The sequence below is a fragment of the Toxorhynchites rutilus genome, chromosome 2 (genome assembly GCF_029784135.1).
Source record: "Toxorhynchites rutilus septentrionalis strain SRP chromosome 2, ASM2978413v1, whole genome shotgun sequence".
Lineage (NCBI taxonomy): Eukaryota > Metazoa > Arthropoda > Insecta > Diptera > Culicidae > Toxorhynchites > Toxorhynchites rutilus.
This window is the reverse complement of record NC_073745.1, coordinates 70,215,689-70,235,458: the sequence shown is the minus strand read 5'-3', so window position 1 is coordinate 70,235,458 and position 19,770 is coordinate 70,215,689.

The following is a 19,770-nucleotide window of genomic DNA, read 5'->3' as shown; positions in this document are numbered from 1 at the left end:
CACGAAACCTCAGCTAATTCAATAAAACTCATGTTTATTGATACACGATGCACACATTCTCGCGGGATTAACATGGTCTAACCACTTAAACACTCAACAAAAGCAAACACGTGAGGGGAGAGCAAAACACACTTCTCTTTGTCATCGCGACGAATCTAGTTTTCAATTCCAAATATTAAAACATTACATTAACTCATTCAGAGAAAAAAAGTGTTGCAGAAATCGTTACTGACAAAACCGAATAACTTTCATATCGTGTTCCGTTTTTTCTAAAAATCTTAAACTGCCATTGCACAATGGTTCAGGATATGTATTTAAGTGGAAATCAGCACCTAGAGCTCGACGTCTTCGACAAAGCCGCCACATACGATAGAGCGCTCATTTCTATGTTATCAAAAATAGGGTGACCAAAATTGTCGATGACATAAAAAATCCAACTTTCCCATCTTTATAGATAGAGGCAAATATAATTCGACAATGTTGCAGTCCCAGTTATTTGAGACATCTTTGTAGAACAAAGTTTTTATCTATCTCTTAAAAAAACCGATATAGCTTCTCTTTTCTGAGCTACGTCAGGGTCACCATGAAAAAAACTATCTTCCTGCTGGAATTTAGATTGAGGTCAAGGAACATTTTCAGTAAGGACTTTCAGAATTGGGACAGATTGTATGCTGCACTAGGTCCTTATTGTTTTACGTTTTACGAGCTCGGAACAAATATACAAATAATATTTTTACTATCCATTATTCTTTTCTTTGATTATAAACCTTTTGGTAACACAACAGTATTTGAACGAAAGAAAAATATTCAGCATTGAAAAATACAAACTGCTAAAGTGGGGGCGTACACGATTTCAGCTCTTCCGGTTATTTGAAAAGAAAAAAATCCAACAGATTCTTAATCGGCAAAGATGTCGCTATGGTATGAACCTCGGACAAGTCAAAAAAACCTAACGGTGGCCGTTTGAAATTTAAAATTGTATTTAAGCACGTTTTTTCAGAACATTTCCATTTTTTTAATGGTAAGATGGATGTGTCAATGATATGTATAAAGATTGTATTCATATAAATGAAATTAATCGGTTCTGTGGAAACATCGTGCACGACAACTTGAAATAACATGTTTCGAGAAAAAAAAAGAGTTTGATGTTTTGAGTCTCGGTAACTCGGTAAATGATGGATATTTCAAAAAATCCTTCCAAGGGCATATAATTGAATATTTAAACTTCAAAGATATGGAGGAAAACAATTTTGATTGTTTTTCCAAAATTTCTAGAATTGAATACCCTGTTGGGGCAGGTTGGGCTCACCTTTATCGAATTCGTCCAATGGTAGTCGTGGAAATCGGAAACCTGGATAATTAAAAAATTCTGCTCACGGTTGAATCTGGCACAGCTTGTAGTCTGATGCGAGCGAAGCTGCTAGCAGTGTTGCCACATTTTAATCTGTACCAGCGTAATTTTTCTCATCTGTACATTTTCGTCCAAAATTCTGTACCTAAAACCTGTACCATCGGAAATATTCGTTGTAGAAATTTAGCATGAAAAAAATACTCATTTATTTACTAAAAATACTACATTTACGTTTGCAAGTCCTTCGTGTGTATTATAATGCTTATGCATAGTTTTTTTGAATCTAGATTACTTACTACAAAATATTTCAGATTAACGCTCACGCAACAAATTTTAATAACTTCTACAAAAGAGAACCGATTTTTATTTTCAAAAAACGAAAATAAAGCTTATTTTAGGACATTTCCGATGTGACCACCCTTTTTTTCGATAACGCGTTTTAAACGGTGAACAAAATTCTTCATGTACAACTCTAACATTACGACTTCGATGCTGTTGAAAATCCGAGTTATATCTTCTTTAAGTTCCTCCAAAATTTGTGGCTTATTAACATAGCAACGGTCCTTCACGTGCCCCCAGAGGAAGTAATCGACGACGAGAGATGTTGAAATTCTTACCAGAGGACAAAGTTTCATTAAGGCTTCGGTTGCTCGAGTAATATGATCTCGCTAAAAATACACGTTCTTGTAAATTGGACATCTTGACACTAAAAACCATCCGATCAGACTGAACGAGTAGCCAAATATTGTCGTCCCGAAGTGGGAAATGCAGTGTTATCATCGACGGATTGAAAAATTGTTTTTATAAGGAGCTATTCGATTTTTGTTGCGTGAGCGTTTAAGCTGAAATTCCCTGTATCATGAATTGTTTTTTTTTTCAATCGCTCCGAGCTATACTGCAGCGTAAAAGTCGTCATGTATCCTCATATTGCTTTGTTCGAATGCAAGAAATTTCACATGCGGAAAAAATCTGTACCTTTCCATATAAATCTGTACGTGTGGCAACTTAATTGCAACGTAATATTCATTCCGTGTAGGGGGCTGGAAATTGCTTGCGTCTCGTTTGGTGACGTGAGATAACTGAGCGCGTCGAATTTGCTGAAGGTCGATCTCGTGATAAATGCGCGTGTGTCTTCGAGTTAAATACACCTTAGACCGATCGAACGATAAATTTCAAGAAACAAAAGGTAGGATGGTGGAAGGAGAGATAATATTTATAGATTGTAAATTTATTTTACATAAAATTGGTAAAACTAAAGCACACATATAAAAAAAATGGATAACACTGGATAGTATTTGAAAAAAACGGAAATTCTACTTGGTGACTGGATCGAGAAAAAAAGCTGGAAGAATCCAGTTTGAACCGGATTTATTCATGTATATGAGTGCAATCTTTATATTGTTCTCTATCGCTTGAACCAATAAAACATTATCCTTTTTAAATATTACAATTAAAAAAAATGAAATTTAAACAGCTACAATTCGATTTTGTATTTGTATTAAAAAAATTGTTTGGCTTGTACGAGTTTCATACTAAGCGTTATCAAACTTTCGAAACTCGCACCTCTCCGCTAGAACACCCCCTTAACACAAATTCGTTGGGACATGAACCGACCGATAGAAAGATTTTATATGTAATTTGTTCATCTGATTCAAAGTAGAATCAACTTTAATGATCAAATATATCTATAACCGCACTTAATATCATAAAAAATAGGAAAAAATCAAGAAGTCTTCCACTGCTGATATGCTTTCCTCATTTGTTGAGTAAAGATTCATTCCAAAGCATGGACGATGAATTCAGTGAAAATTTGAATATTGATTTCTCTGCAATTGACTGTAGTGATCAGAAAATTGTTTTCAGAAAAAATATAAACGAACAAAAGAAAGACGCCCGAAGAAAGATATACTCTGTTTCTGGTGGGATTTGTAATGGATTCTGTATTATGAGCTACTACCAAGCATCCTGTTTCTCACATGTATGGCTCGCAACAGTTTTCGACGAGGAAGCAAACATGTTCTGGAAGGATAAAATATTCAAGCTGCGTGAAAGATTGTGAAACAGAACTATGGATATAAAATTAAATTATAATGCTTTGATTGAAAATTATGTTTGTGTCATTAACTTTTCGGACAACCCATTATTAGCTATCCTGATTTATCCTGATTTTTATTTTCATTCTTCCTGATATTTCAAAATTATAGTTGGCAACCCTGCTCGCGTGTAAAGGAAGACGCCAAACAATCGTAGATAGAAACGTCTACAACGTATCACGCGTCTCCTTAGTAACCGGCATTCAAGGTGCATTGAATGCACTGCAGCACCGTATTCGCGCTGTTTTAGTTTACTCACCTTCCGGTTATACGAAACAAATTGCAACTTTCCATCTCACGTCTCTCGTCCATCTGCCCCGTGGCAAAATTAATGGCTGGATCCACCTTTCTAACAAACAACCCAACCGCTCCCATCTCCTTCCTCGAACACAAAACTTTCCAAAGCCAAAGCGTACATGAGTCAGCACCCTTCCAATGGCGCTGCCACTGCATCCGGAGGGCAGTACACTTTTTTTTTCAATGCTTCTCTAGTTTTTCCTCTCGAAACTCTCGCAATACGATGGATGCGTTTCACGGAATTAAATTTCTTCGAAAATTGTTTAACTGCAGCAACGCTGGCTTCGGATGCAGCGCGGTAACAGCGAAAGTTTGCAGGCGAAGGCGAACTTCAACATGGCTTGTGCTTGTGCACATGGATCTGGATCTGGCTGGGGGAATGGAAAAGCGTTTTGCGTGTGCACATTGAAACTACATTTTGAAAATGTTTTGGAGATGGGAAAATCTGAACCAGATATGATTCCGACTGTTAGGAGATAATTTTGATCAAAGCTTGGATGGGACATCTCATCCCCGGGAGGAAAAGTTTTTGATCAATAGTCGCGTTTGGCATAGTCCACTATCCTTTCCCAGGTTCTAGCCAACAGTTATGTATAATTTTTTGTTGTGTCTCTGTTTCCCAACACGGTTCTATTGTGTGTGTTTTTTTTCACATCTTTCACGATTATATTGTGGAGGAAAAAACAGCAGCAGTTGGTGGATGGTGTTGAAAATCCAACTCTTTTATCATTTTTCGTAGACGTTTCGGAAAATGTCTAGTTGCATGTGGAAATGAAGAGGAAAGCGCGAATATGCAGTTCTTTTAATTATTTTTTTTTTGTTGATTCGTATTCATTATCTATGCCAGACTTTTCGTCTGGCGTCTTTCCGCCTGGCGACGAGGTTTTGTAGAGAGAACATGAGTATTAAATTCGAGGAATACTGAGTAGTTGCTTTTGGGGAATATTGCATCCCATTCGGTAATGATTTTTTTTATCAATTGTCTTTTTCTTATGAAAATGATTCAAAGGTCGGCTGTAATTTACATAAGGTTAATATTGTGCATATGTGAAACTAAGAAATGACGGCATCAATATACGGAGATTATTGCTCTACTTAATGGCTTAATAACTAATAACTAATAACTAATAACTAATAACTAATAACTAATAACTAATAACTAATAACTAATAACTAATAACTAATAACTAATAACTAATAACTAATAACTAATAACTAATAACTAATAACTAATAACTAATAACTAATAACTAATAACTAATAACTAATAACTAATAACTAATAACTAATAACTAATAACTAATAACTAATAACTAATAACTAATAACTAATAACTAATAACTAATAACTAATAACTAATAACTAATAACTAATAACTAATAACTAATAACTAATAACTAATAACTAATAACTAATAACTAATAACTAATAACTAATAACTAATAACTAATAACTAATAACTAATAACTAATAACTAATAACTAATAACTAATAACTAATAACTAATAACTAATAACTAATAACTAATAACTAATAACTAATAACTAATAACTAATAACTAATAACTAATAACTAATAACTAATAACTAATAACTAATAACTAATAACTAATAACTAATAACTAATAACTAATAACTAATAACTAATAACTAATAACTAATAACTAATAACTAATAACTAATAACTAATAACTAATAACTAATAACTAATAACTAATAACTAATAACTAATAACTAATAACTAATAACTAATAACTAATAACTAATAACTAATAACTAATAACTAATAACTAATAACTAATAACTAATAACTAATAACTAATAACTAATAACTAATAACTAATAACTAATAACTAATAACTAATAACTAATAACTAATAACTAATAACTAATAACTAATAACTAATAACTAATAACTAATAACTAATAACTAATAACTAATAACTAATAACTAATAACTAATAACTAATAACTAATAACTAATAACTAATAACTAATAACTAATAACTAATAACTAATAACTAATAACTAATAACTAATAACTAATAACTAATAACTAATAACTAATAACTAATAACTAATAACTAATAACTAATAACTAATAACTAATAACTAATAACTAATAACTAATAACTAATAACTAATAACTAATAACTAATAACTAATAACTAATAACTAATAACTAATAACTAATAACTAATAACTAATAACTAATAATTAATTACTAATTACTAATTACTAATTACTAATTTCATGGAACATGTCAAGAACATGTCAAACTGCCATATTTCAATAGGTCTGAAACTTTGCCGAAGACATTGTATCACTTTCTTGCCCATAAACATAATTAGAATAAATTTTGACGTAGGACTACGTCTTTCATTTCTATACCGGGGTGTAAAATCAAAGTTTCGAAAACGAAAGCGTTACGCCGGAGACCGAGATTTTGAGCGTTAATAGCTCCTAAACAACTGAACGAAATGGTATGATAAACACTTCATTCGAAAGATAAAATGTCTACGCGTTCTATACTTGTTACTTTTTGATCCAAAAACTTGTTTCAATAGTCTAAAAATTGCTTTGAAAACAGGCTATTGAAATCACCAATCGGTATATAAGCGAGCGGCGCTCGGAAATCCACTCAGTTCTAATTGAACAGCGATTGGAACATGTTGTCGCTGTTGTTGTGAAGCTAATTTCGTTTATCATGAAAGTGCGGATGAACGGTGTCACCAAGAGCCTGTTTGTGCACCCTAGGCCAGAAGGGAATCCATCAGGAGGAGAGTGATGCCACAAACGGTTCCCCGGGAAAACATCGCTACACACACATACACGCGCGGAATTCTTTCCGTTTGGATGCCATTCAGCATTGAGAAAGTTCCGGATAGATCTAATTATTTCTGGAAAATAATCTGCCAGTTCCCCTGGGAATTTAAAAATACATTCATGTGAAAGAGTTTATTTGAATGTTTTCTATCCATGTAACACTGTGACCAAATACATTTGGTTTTGTGGTTTTTCAATCAATCGCAATTAACAGGATAGCTTCAGAAGATTATTCTTCCCCATCAGTAGGATATTTCCGTATCCAATATTGTATGCGCCCGCAATCGATTATTGCTCAGTCGCCGAAAGTTCCGAGATCAGAGAGTTCATTCCCCTCTAGTTTGCCTTCCAAATTGCCATCGTAAACCACACCTTCTCTCGATTCGATCACACACAAAAAGCATACTTAAGCGATATTCTGGTGGTGAGACACATTCATTTTTCGTGAGGACATCGACAAGACAACATCGTTGCCTAACGTGCTGGAGGAGGTGAACGGCGAAGGATCAACACATACACGCGCAGAATTCTTTCCGTTTGGATGCCATACAGCATCGAGAAAGTTCCGGAAAGATCTAATCATTGCTGGAAAATGATCTGCCAGTTTCTCTGGGAATTTAAAAATACATTCATGTGAAAGAGTTTATTTGAATGTTTTTTATCCGTGTAACACTGTGACCAATTTTTTTTCAATCAAGTACTATTAACAGGTGGTTATCGAGTTAGTATTAACCATTGGTTGGCTTCCAGTATCGAGGAAAATGTGGAAATGTCTGATCGTTACTGAAAATAATCTGCCAGTTCCTCTGGGAATTTAAAAATACATTCATGTGAAAGAGTTTATTTTAATGTTTTCTATCCATAAAATATCCATATAATACATTTGGGTTTGTGATTTGTCAATCAAGTACAGTTAGCAGGTTAGCTTCTAAAGATTATTCTTCAGAACAAGGTTTTTCGTATCCTATATTGGATGCATAAAACCTTGTGCCTCCAACGTAACGCTCTCGTTTTCGAAGTCCCCCAAATATTCATTTATTCATTCATTCAGAATGGATTTAGATTCAACTTCGAACAAATGATCTCTAAATCAACGATAGTCCTACGTCACCCTTGCGGTTATACCATAGATATAACCCACTTCCTGTTTTTTCGAAGTAAAGATGAAAAAGATGTCGTTTGGAGAGCTTTTTCCCTGTAAAAGTGTCCATTTTCAGATGTATAAGTGACCTGTTGAAAAATTGTAAGTACTATTCATATAATTTTTTTTTAGAATTAAAAAAATCATGTTTTAAATGAACATGTATTTTTAAAATATTTTTTTCAATGCAATTTTGAACAAAAAATTGTAAGGGGTTGTATCTAGGACACGACCGCATATTTTTGACGTAGAACTACGCAATAATATTATGCAATCCACCTGTTTACCACTTAGAATATTATTTTAGAGCGCATCGAAATTTTTGTAATAGATTATGTTCTTCGTTTCAAATAAATTTCATGAACGTTCTTTTATGTTTGATATGGACTACCAAAATATGTGAACGGAAGAATTGTCAAACGATCATTGTATTTTACATTTCCCTCTGAAATTATTGCAGATCTCATGTTTACGTAGTTCTCGAACCGCGAAAGTTCATTCTCCTCTAGTATCTGAAATGACGATTTTCTCAGGCTTCTCAGTTTAAAAGTACAAACTTAAAAAAAAAGTATCAAAACTTGGCAGTTAGGGGTTTAGATAACGCTTGTCATTTTACAGTTATTCAAAAGTTCATCTCATGAAAAATAATATTTCATTAATTGTGATAGACGCGTAGAAATATTTCCTATCAATTGATGCAAACATCTTTCCGATCTGCTAAGAAATGTTATAAGCATTCGAAATACGGGTAGGGTTAGCACACAAATAGGCAGAACAAATGTATGGGAAAAAAGGAAGTTCTTCCAGTTTTCATGAATTTAAACCGTATAGAGATTAGTGAATGGTAATGTATAGCTTATCAAACAAATCTTCGAGAATTGCCGATTCGATTGGTATGCAAATCATGAGAATTCGTTCACAGTGAAAATAGTTATTAACGTTAACTTTGTTTCATAAACACGTCACCTGTTTTCTGATTTGGCACCCTTCCTGAAAGACGTAGTTCTACGACAAAAAATGGGTGGTATTTCATTTATTAAAATTTATACAATTTACTACATTTCATCCTTTGACAACAATTTTGTAGATGTATGTTATTGTTGTGTTATAATTTTTTGTAAAAAACGTACAAATTTCAAAATGTCATGAAAAAAATCATTTTTCGTTTATTCCGGATCGAAGGCTCAGGAAGTTGTTGGAGATAATATGAACTTTATTATCTCAAAATTAGATTTAGATTTATATCTAGTTTTTAAAAAAATGTTCTAGAGATATTCCAGTTTTGAACTTTATTTCATTATTTTTTTTGGTAGAAAAAGGTTTTTTTCAATGTATATTTTTTCCTGAACCGTGAAATTATAATTTATAACTTTGCCTAAGACACCATTTAGATCGAACAACCCGTTTTGGCGTTACAATTTATTTTCTGATATGACCATTTTTGCCTAAGCCTTTTGAAAAATAGTCTTGATTGCATTTAAAAAACTAATACTGCTTGGGAGCTGGTTCTTTGTCATTCGCAGGACCTTATCCTGCGTTTTTTCGGTTTAGGACGGATAGAGATTTCCTCCGGGATATGTGTTTCAGGGGTGAGTGACCGCCAAATTAGCCGAATACCAACATAATTACGCACTACAGTAATTTATTTACACTTTCTGAACATTTACATTTATAACAATTTTACGACATATAAATCATGATAAAACACATAGATTTCTAACTGATGCAATGGTCGTCTTCCCAATAATTATTCGAATCCTTTCTCACTTGTCTCCTTTTGTTTCTCTCATAATTTCTTGTTTGGTTCACATTTTTTCCCTATCTCTTTCTTATTATCGTGTTCGTATTGCTTGTTTCCTCTGTATTGGTAAATTGAACCCATGTAGCAAATCACATTAATGCAGGGGTCTGGCAGAGGTGAAATATTTAACTGTTGTCCAGTATCCAACAAATACCGTAAAATGGCATCGTACCTAGTGCCGAAATTATCGTTCTACAAAGCTTTCCTTACCTTCAGATTCCCATAATTAGAACTCCGAGCACTGATTTTTTTTGGAATGAACACTCTTATATCGTAATCAGAGATGCCAACCTTCCTGATTTTTCAGGATTTCCCAGACTTTTTGGCACGCTCCCTGATATTCTGACAAACATTCAATTTTCCCTGATTTTTATAAAATGATCCTGATTTTCCCTGATTTTTTACTTTTTACTTTTTGCTCCGAAAAAAAATCATTATAAATATACTGGGAGTTTTGCTGGTTGTGTATGAGAACTGTCATAAAAGTCTACAAGTTTTCTGGTCCGCGCTTATATAATGCTTACTCTTCCTTTCGATTATACTTTATCTGTTCGCATTTTCGAAGGTACAGTGTCGACATTTTTTGAATTTTGAAATTAACGTGAAACAAATATAATCTATAAGAATCATATGCCCGAAGGTTCTCGCAATTCAACCTCAATAAAACGAAGATTAGAAACAGAATTGGAACGGAAACGATGAAAGGAATATTAACGACCAAAAATTATGTACAGTTAAATAAAAACGATACAGGTTTCATTATATGTTCGCAGCAAATAACATCCAATGTACAAGAATTTTAGAAGTAAGAACGTGTAAGCATCTTTTTTTTTATTAAACTGTAATTATTATTAAAACGTGTTTTATTTCTTGAAGAATATATATTAAATTGTTTGTAAAGCAAGAAGTTGTAAGACTGATCCATGAGACACGACAAATGAATTAGCAGGTACACTACATTTGTTTAAAATCTCCGTTCATGTGCATCAGTTGAAACTTCCTGAATTGATTGCAAAACAACACTGTGCATATAAAATTCAAAAAATAATACTCAAAAATGGGTACGAACTTTCCGGACAACCACATATGAACTATCCTGATTTTCCCTGATTTGTTTTTTTCATTCTCCCTGATTTTTCCAAAAAATAGTTGGCAACCCTGATCGTAATGTTTTCATTCACTGTATGTTCTAAAAAAGGTAGGACATTATTCTCCCTTGAATTGTGCAATTGAGGAACAATATTTTTTGCGTTGCCGTTTTGTATTGCGTTCGACGCAAAAGAAACTAATAACTAAGAATCAAAGAATTAAATAACTAAAGAACTAAAGAACTAAAGAACTAAAGAACTAAAGAACTAAAGAACTAAAGAACTAAAGAACTAAAGAACTAAAGAACTAAAGAACTAAAGAACTAAAGAACTAAAGAACTAAAGAACTAAAGAACTAAAGAACTAAAGAACTAAAGAACTAAAGAACTAAAGAACTAAAGAACTAAAGAACTAAAGAACTAAAGAACTAAAGAACTAAAGAACTAAAGAACTAAAGAACTAAAGAACTAAAGAACTAAAGAACTAAAGAACTAAAGAACTAAAGAACTAAAGAACTAAAGAACTAAAGAACTAAAGAACTAAAGAACTAAAGAACTAAAGAACTAAAGAACTGAAGAACTAAAGAACTAAAGAACTAGAGAACTTAAGAACTAAAGAACTAAAGAACTAAAGAACTAAAGAACTAAAGAACTAAAGAACTAAAGAACTAAAGAACTAAAGAACTAAAGAACTAAAGAACTAAAGAACTAAAGAACTAAAGAACTAAAGAACTAAAGAACTAAAGAACTAAAGAACTAAAGAACTAAAGAACTAAAGAACTAAAGAACTAAAGAACTAAAGAACTAAAGAACTAAAGAACTAAAGAACTAAAGAACTAAAGAACTAAAGAACTAAAGAACTAAAGAACTAAAGAACTAAAGAACTAAAGAACTAAAGAACTAAAGAACTAAAGAACTAAAGAACTAAAGAACTAAAGAACTAAAGAACTAAAGAACTAAAGAACTAAAGAACTAAAGAACTAAAGAACTAAAGAACTAAAGAACTAAAGAACTAAAGAACTAAAGAACTAAAGAACTAAAGAACTAAAGAACTAAAGAACTAAAGAACTAAAGAACTAAAGAACTAAAGAACTAAAGAACTAAAGAACTAAAGAACTAAAGAACTAAAGAACTAAAGAACTAAAGAACTGAAGAACTAAAGAACTAAAGAACTAGAGAACTTAAGAACTAAAGAACTAAAGAACTAAAGAACTAAAGAACTAAAGAACTAAAGAACTAAAGAACTAAAGAACTAAAGAACTAAAGAACTAAAGAACTAAAGAACTAAAGAACTAAAGAACTAAAGAACTAAAGAACTGAAGAACTAAAGAACTAAAGAACTAAAGAACTAAAGAACTAAAGAACTAAAGAATTGAAGAATTGAATAACTGAGAACTAAGATGGTCAAATTGTAAAACTCATGAAATCAATTTACTGTTTTTGTTAGTGGTGAAAAGTGAGCATCACACATGATCTCAGATTTTTTTTTGTTATTCGGTTTGTTTTGCGTTGACATAGGACTATTCGGTCGACAGCAAGTTAACGTTCATTGAAATATTATTCATTTATTGAAATAACAATTCAAATGTTCAAAATCTGCCTATAATTAATAATGCAATCACAACATCAATAAATTAAAGTTAGATTTTGTTAATTTCAATAAATAAAAATGCTTTCAATACAAGATAACTTACCCCCGACCGATTGGTCCTCCGTCAAGGCAAAACAAATCAAACAATAGCATGAAAAAATGTGCTGAGATCATGTGTGATGCTTACTTTTCACCGCTCAAGGGGTTATCTTTTTTTTCCGATATCAGCCTGCCACGTGAGGATGATGGGCGTGGAGCGAGACTTTGGAAGTAGAGCAAAGTGCGGCTTTTTGATTTATGCTTCGCTGAACGCGAGGAAAGAAAGCATAAATCAAGCTTTATTACCATAGACATTATGCCTAAGTACTTTCGCGACATTTCAAGAGGATTTTCGTGCGGATATCTCTGTCTTCCGGGTGGTTTTATTTTTTTTTTCACCGTTTGTCTGGCATGGGATTGCAAGAGGCTGGGGGAGAGGAGAGCTTTGTTTGGAGGCAACTTTTGAGCGCCTTTCCAACGGGAGGGGAAACTAAATCTTCGTGCAGTGACTTTGCGAAACGTAGATCGATAACACTTGAGTGAAAATTGTGATGTGCAAACATCTCAAAGGCAGAATTAAACATGAGTATTGGTGACAGCAGCCGGGATGCGGGAGCGAGTGATCATTTGTATCGTTGCTGGGGAGTTATAGTCGAGAAAGTTTTGAAATGATAATTTTTCAGTGGGATGCCCTGATTTGCATGTCACACATGTGTAGCACACACGTGTCCTACCTGTAAGTGGAAGAGAGATCTGTCGACCGCAAAAATTGAACCCCCGAAAAATTGTTCAACAAATTGCACAGTTGAGTCACTCCATCTAGAAAGAAACAGCAGCAAAAAAAAGTGCAATTTGGGAATATGGCAGCCGAGGGTTTCGCAGATGAAACAGAGTGCGACGACAGTCAAGGTCCCATTCTCATCCACCACATGTGAAACGTTTTATCATTTCGCCATTTGTTTTTCTTCTTGTTTTTTTTTGTGCACAGCAATCGCTACGATATCATTTCCAAGTATGCCTTCCATGGGAGACAGACGTGTGTGCAGTTTCTTTTCTTGTTTTGTAGGAAAACCAAATGGAGTGGTTCATACTCATATGATGATAGGCGCTTTTCATCATCTTTCTCATTTTCTTGTAATGATGGAGTCGCTCCTCCGGACGAGAGAAGAAGTGAAAAGCCTCTGAGTACATCTTCATTCGCTTTCAGACAGGCTTCGCCTGGGTAGACTTGGATGGAACCGAAAAAAAACAGAACAACTTTGGAGCTTTGGATGTTCGGTGATTCAGGAGATGCGAACGGTTGAGCGAACGTGGAAGGATATATGGTGTTTTAATTGTCATCATTATGGTGGCTTTTATCAGATCAAGTGTGTGCATTTAGTGTACATACTAAATGCTTTGGAGAACGAAAAATTGTAAAAAATAATAATAATACTGGTGGCATGATACATTTGAAGATATGACAGCAGATTCGCCAATGAGAATGTTCTTTAATGTCGAATAAGAGGTTGTATTGGAATAAAGTATGTGTACGTGTATGTGTATTGATAATTGTTGAAACCGATCGTTTGAGGTACACTAAAACCAACTGCTCACGGAGGATTCAACCCCTCAATAGCTATTCATGTCAAAAAGTTCCTTGCTTCCTTGTGACATTATGTTTGTCAGTATTGATGTGTACTTCCGTGATCATACTTATTGGAACAGTCATTTCCGTTCCGATTCCGTAGCTAGAGAAAGTGAACTCCGTAATCGTAAATTAGTGAGCGCAATTGCCGGTAAGGTGAGTTAAGAGTTTACACATCCCATTTCATAACGACCACATTCAGAGTCAAACCTTTTTTGTATGACTTGCCGTTCAGGCCAAGCGATTGTTTCCGACTAAAAATTGTTCTCTCACCATCTCAGATAGCAGTGAAACGTTGTGGGTGTGAAGAGCAACTTTGCATACTTGAAATCTTAAAAAATAGACTACTTTTTGAAAAGGGACAAGTTTTTTTCACATTTTTTACAAAAATTAATAACTCAAAATTATGGTACAACGCGGACTCGATTATATATACAGTCTCTGATTTCTTTTCACTATATATAATAGAATCCTGTATATAATCGAATCAAAAAAAATAATTTTTTATTCGTTTTTTTTGCATGTATTTTTCTTTTTTTTTGAATATAAAAGAGGAATTTGATTTTTGATTCATCCCCTTAAAGTCATTTCTCACATGAGAAAAAAAAATATCCAGATTCTCTAAGAGGGTAATAGACGATCATATTTGATGGAAAAAATCCTTCTACGCATATGTTCGAATTTCAACAATGACAGAGTTATAGAACTTTTTTTTCTGTTTCGGATTCTGTAGCCTCGAACTGGCTCTACATTACAAAGTACGCTACGGAAGACGATTCTGTTGCTTTCATTCGAAAGATGAGAAGATTTGATACAGGATATAGTAGTGGAACATCTAAATTAATGGATTTTAATAACATTTTGGAAGTGAAAAACTTAAAAGTTAGTAATTGTTAATGTATTATTATTAATGTCATCCTGATTTTTTTTATTAAACTGGATTGTTTCCATCAATCAAATTGAAGCTCTCTAACCGCTCTACAATTTGTTCTTTGACACCCAACTTCTATCTATCTTAATTTGGCTGCAATATCGATATAATTAATGCTTGGTGAAAATTCAAGCAAAATCTTCAAAAATCATGGTTTTTACCCCACTGTATATGAATTAGTCACTTAAATTACACGCTAACGTTGAAAGGTTACATTTCTTCTTGAAATACGTCATATTTGAACATTAAAAAAATATTTTTTTTCAAACTGTATATAATCGAGTCCAAAATTGTATATAGTCGAATCACATATAATCGAGTCTGTATATAATCGAGTCCGACCTGTACCTGCAAAATAAAGATCGAAGGATCCAATGTAGAAAATTGTTTGAAAATACATTGAAAAAATTTTTTTCTCACAAACGTATTATTTGCGTGTTTCAAAGAATTTATAGTGGAGGCGATCTGGCGTAGTGGTAACAACCATACCTCTCACGCAGAGATCACGAGTTCAATTCTCACTCCCGACATTCTTCCAAAAATGGAAGTAAAAAGTGACGAACCAGCCGAAATGTGTTGAAAGTCACTATAAAAGAGAAAAAAAAAGAATTTATATGAAGATCACTAACAATTTTCAACGTGTCATCAACCGTAAAACCCTCATTGACCATCTTTGTGTTGTTACAGAATAACTACATCCACGCAACAATCATCAGCGATGGAGATCGATCTACGGTCGAAATAAGATCGATTCATCCATACAACTGCTCTGCTCTGCAAGAAACATCGGGCTGCTATTCTATTAATAACTCAACAATGATCATATCAACTGTCTCCGCTGTCCGGTCTAACTGGACAATGGAAGAACAGAACGAATACTCTTACGCCTAAATGGCTACTGTGAAATGTAATGCACCATATGCAATGGTATAGAAGGAATACTATAACGCCAAAAAAATGGGAACTGTGTAATGTGCTATTTATAGATATGATAAACATGTGACATGTACACTATTAAAATTCGGCTCTGTTACAGCTAATGAGCCTGGAATAAACGAATGGGATAAAAAAAATCACCTGTAAATCTGAAAATGGGCACTTATACTAGGGAAAAGTTTTTGTAACAACAACATAACATAACAACATAACTTTTGAACTACTAGACCGATTCAGATGATCGACATATCAAATTAAAGTTAAAGTCACCTGGTTATTTTTTTGAAAAAATAGTATACCTGCAGAAAATCCGAATTCTGCTCTCGTTATTATTGATTGTATTCATTTTTTTTATTGTTTTCATAGTCTCGGGACCAAAGCCGCTATAGTTTTTTATATTTTTTCTGGAAAGCTGAGGATTTTACAGACAACATATCTCGAAACCAGGGAAGCGTTTTTTTTTCGTTTTTGAGTTATGATTTTTCAAAGTTAATCGATGGTTCAAAAAATCATTTTTTTCCATTTTTTCCACTACAAAAATCATAACTTTTGATCTGCTGGACCGATTCAGATGATCGACATATCAAATTAAAGCCAATGAGCTGGTCATGTTTGAAAAAATATTACACTTTGAATAAAAATGGATTTTGTTTTCGTAATTATTGATTATATTTGTTTTTTTATAGCTTACATCGTTTCGGGACCAGGGGCGCCATATTTTTTTTACATAATATATCCGAATACCAGACAGATGTTATTTTTCGTTTTTAAGTTATGATTTTCAAAGTTAACATGTTTTCAGTTTTCGTTCAACATTTCTATGCGACTAGACTGGATGTATGTGATTATAATCCAATTAATTGCCAATGTGGTATTTTTTTCAAAAAAAAGCTAGCTAGTAGGCTTCAATTTGATATGTCGATCATCTGAATCGGTCCAGTAGTTCAAAAGTAATAAATGTTTGAAGAAAGTCATTTTTGGGAAAAAAGGAGAAAATTATTCGTTGGACCATCGGGTAACTTTGAAAAATCATAACTCAAAAACGAAAAAAACGCCTCTCTGGTTTCGAGAAATGTTATGTGAAAAATCCTCAGCTTTCCAAAAAAAAAAACTATAGCGCCTTTAGTCCCGAGACTATAAAAACAATCAAAAATGAATACAATCAAAAATAACGAGGGCAGAATTAAATATGTCTGCAGGAATAGTTTTTTTTTCAAAAAATACTAGGTGATTGAATTTAATTTCATATGTCGATCGTCCGAATCGGTCCAGTAGTTCAAAAGTTATTAATTTTTAAAAAAGTCATTTTTGGTAAAAATGCGAAAAAATGGTTTTTTGGACCACCCTAAAATGAAAATGATCACCCTATCAAAAAAAAAAAAAAAAAATACGGGTCTCATAATTTGCGATAAAGAACAAAACTACCACTTTTGACGAAAATCTGAGAACCGCTATATCGGTTTGGCTTGGATTGGCTGTATATATATATTAGGCTTTCAAAAAAGTCCTGCGGTATTTTTTTTGAATTTTCATTTGTTCATAAAATTAGTTACAATCATCCGTTTTAAGTCAAATATGCGCCGTTTTGTTCGATGACTTGTTCCCAACGAGATGCCAACTTCATAATACCCCTGTTATGGAAGCTCGCTCTCTTATTGGCAAAAAACTCGGATAGCCAATTTTCACAGGCCTCTTTTGTGGCTAACTGCTGACTACCTAGCTCGTTCGCCATGGACAAAAACAGGTGGTAGTCACTTGGTGCAAGGTCCGGACTATACGGCGGATGCAAAAGAACCTCCCATCCAAGCTCCCGGAGCTTCTGGCGCGTCACCAAAGAAGTGTGTGGCCTGGCGTTGTCCTGATGAAAGACAATGCGGCCTCTGTTTATCAAAGATGGCCTCTTCTTCATGAGTGCTACCTTCAAGCGGTCCAGTTGTTGGCAGTACAGGTCCGAATTGAGCGTTTGGCCATAGGGAAGCAGCTCATAATAGATTATTCCTTGACAATCCCACCAAGCTTCAGCAGGCTTCGACCACGACCGTTTGCGCTTCACGTTGTCGTAAGTGACCCACTATTCATCACCAGTCACCATCCGCTTCAGAAACGGGTCGATTTTGTTGCGATTCAGCAGCGATTCACATGCGTCGATACGGTCAAAGATATTTTTTTGCGTCAACGTGTGTGGCACCCATACATCGAGCTTCTTTGTGAATCCAAGCTTCTTCAAATGGTTAATAACAGTTTGATGACTTATCCCCAGCTCTTGGCCGATGCTACGGCTGCTACTATGCCGGTCTTTCTCGGCTAATTCAGCGATTTTGTCGCAATTTTCGACGACAGGCCTTCCGGAGCGTGGCGCATCTTCGACGACCTCTACACCAGAACGAAAACGTTGAAACCATCGTTGTGCGGTGGAAATGGAAACTGTATCGGGTCCATAAACTGCACAAATTTTATTGGCAGCTTGAGATGCATTTTTGCCTTTGTCATAGTAGTACTGTAAAATATGTCGGATTTTCTCTTTATTTTGCTCCATATTTGCGACACTATAACTCACGAACGACTTAACCAAACAAAACACTGTCAAGGACTATATTATACCTTTCCAACAAGCTATAGTATGACTCGATACAATGAACACAACTAGAACTACGCGCTTACAACGACACCTCGCGGAAATACCGCAGGACTTTTTTGACAGCCTAATATATTTGATATGATGAATAGAGCCTCTCATTTTTCATAAACCTTTGAAATATTGTTATATCCAAAAAGTCTGCAACAAAAATTATAAGTATTTTACAGATATGTTTGTGAATTTACAAACATATCTGTGAATCTGGCATCACTGGTGGTATAAGAATTCATTGCAAAAAATCACTTGAAAAAATGCATCAATTTGCTTGAAAATGAAGCGAATTGAGTCCGCACAACTTAGGTGGACACGTTTTAGTTAGTGAATTGTATGGAGTTCCACTGTTGTGCTTACAGTCCACGTATATTTTGACAACCGAATGACGTGTAGAAATTAGAGATGGGCAAAACAGTTCATTTTGATGAACGGTTCACTCGTTGACCGTTCATCTAAGTGAACCAGTTCTTCTGAACCGTTCTTTCGATCTTTCGTCCAGTGATATTAAAAACAACGTAGAATGTTAGCTGGAACCTAACATCAATGGACAGCTATTCATTGATATCGTTGGATAGGTGATTTTTTGATTCGTATTGGATTTATATTTTTGAAACTTAGTGGGGAAATATAAGGTACTTCTTCTTTAAATTCGCAAAGTGTATGTGAAAATATGTTTATCGACCGACAATAGTATGTGTAATAAATTGATGCGCACAAAATATGTACAATTTTTCATATTTTCTGTTAGTACAAAACATGGGTTCCATGTAAGTTCCATGTTCATCATGGTACTATTTGCGCGCAACCGTTCCTAATTTTCGGATACTTAACAGAAAACCAGACAATCAAATTTAAACACAGAATTTAACGCGAGCACATTTATTCAGATTTTCTCCGTCCGTATATTTGTGAGTCTGATTCTGTTCTCTGTCCTATTCTGTCTACAAACAGATGTTTTAGTGTGTCTCTAGCGAAAGAGCGATACAAAGCAATCGATAAAAACTCTGCTCTCCAAAGAGACATAAGCACTGTGTGAGCTATTGCTATTTCGCTGTTGTTATCTCGTTTGCTAGGGATGATCAAGACTTCGTATCAGCGCAAACAGGTGCATTTAGAGAAAAAAATCAGCAACGATTTTTTTCAACTTTTACTAACGATCAATCATACAAACAATCACGTACTCGAAATAGGCCAAAAAAGGGATTGAAAGCAATGATTTTTTTTCTCAACTTGCCCTCACTAAAATATTTTATGTTTACCTAATTCATGAATCGCCCAAGCTTCTCCCAGATTTTTTTCTGATAATCAAGAATTAAATGAATGCTATGCGGAATTGAAATGACAATACCGTTTTATTTTTCTTACAAGCGTTCTCGTTATATCTATCCATCCGGTCCAGCGCAAAACAGTTCAGCTGCA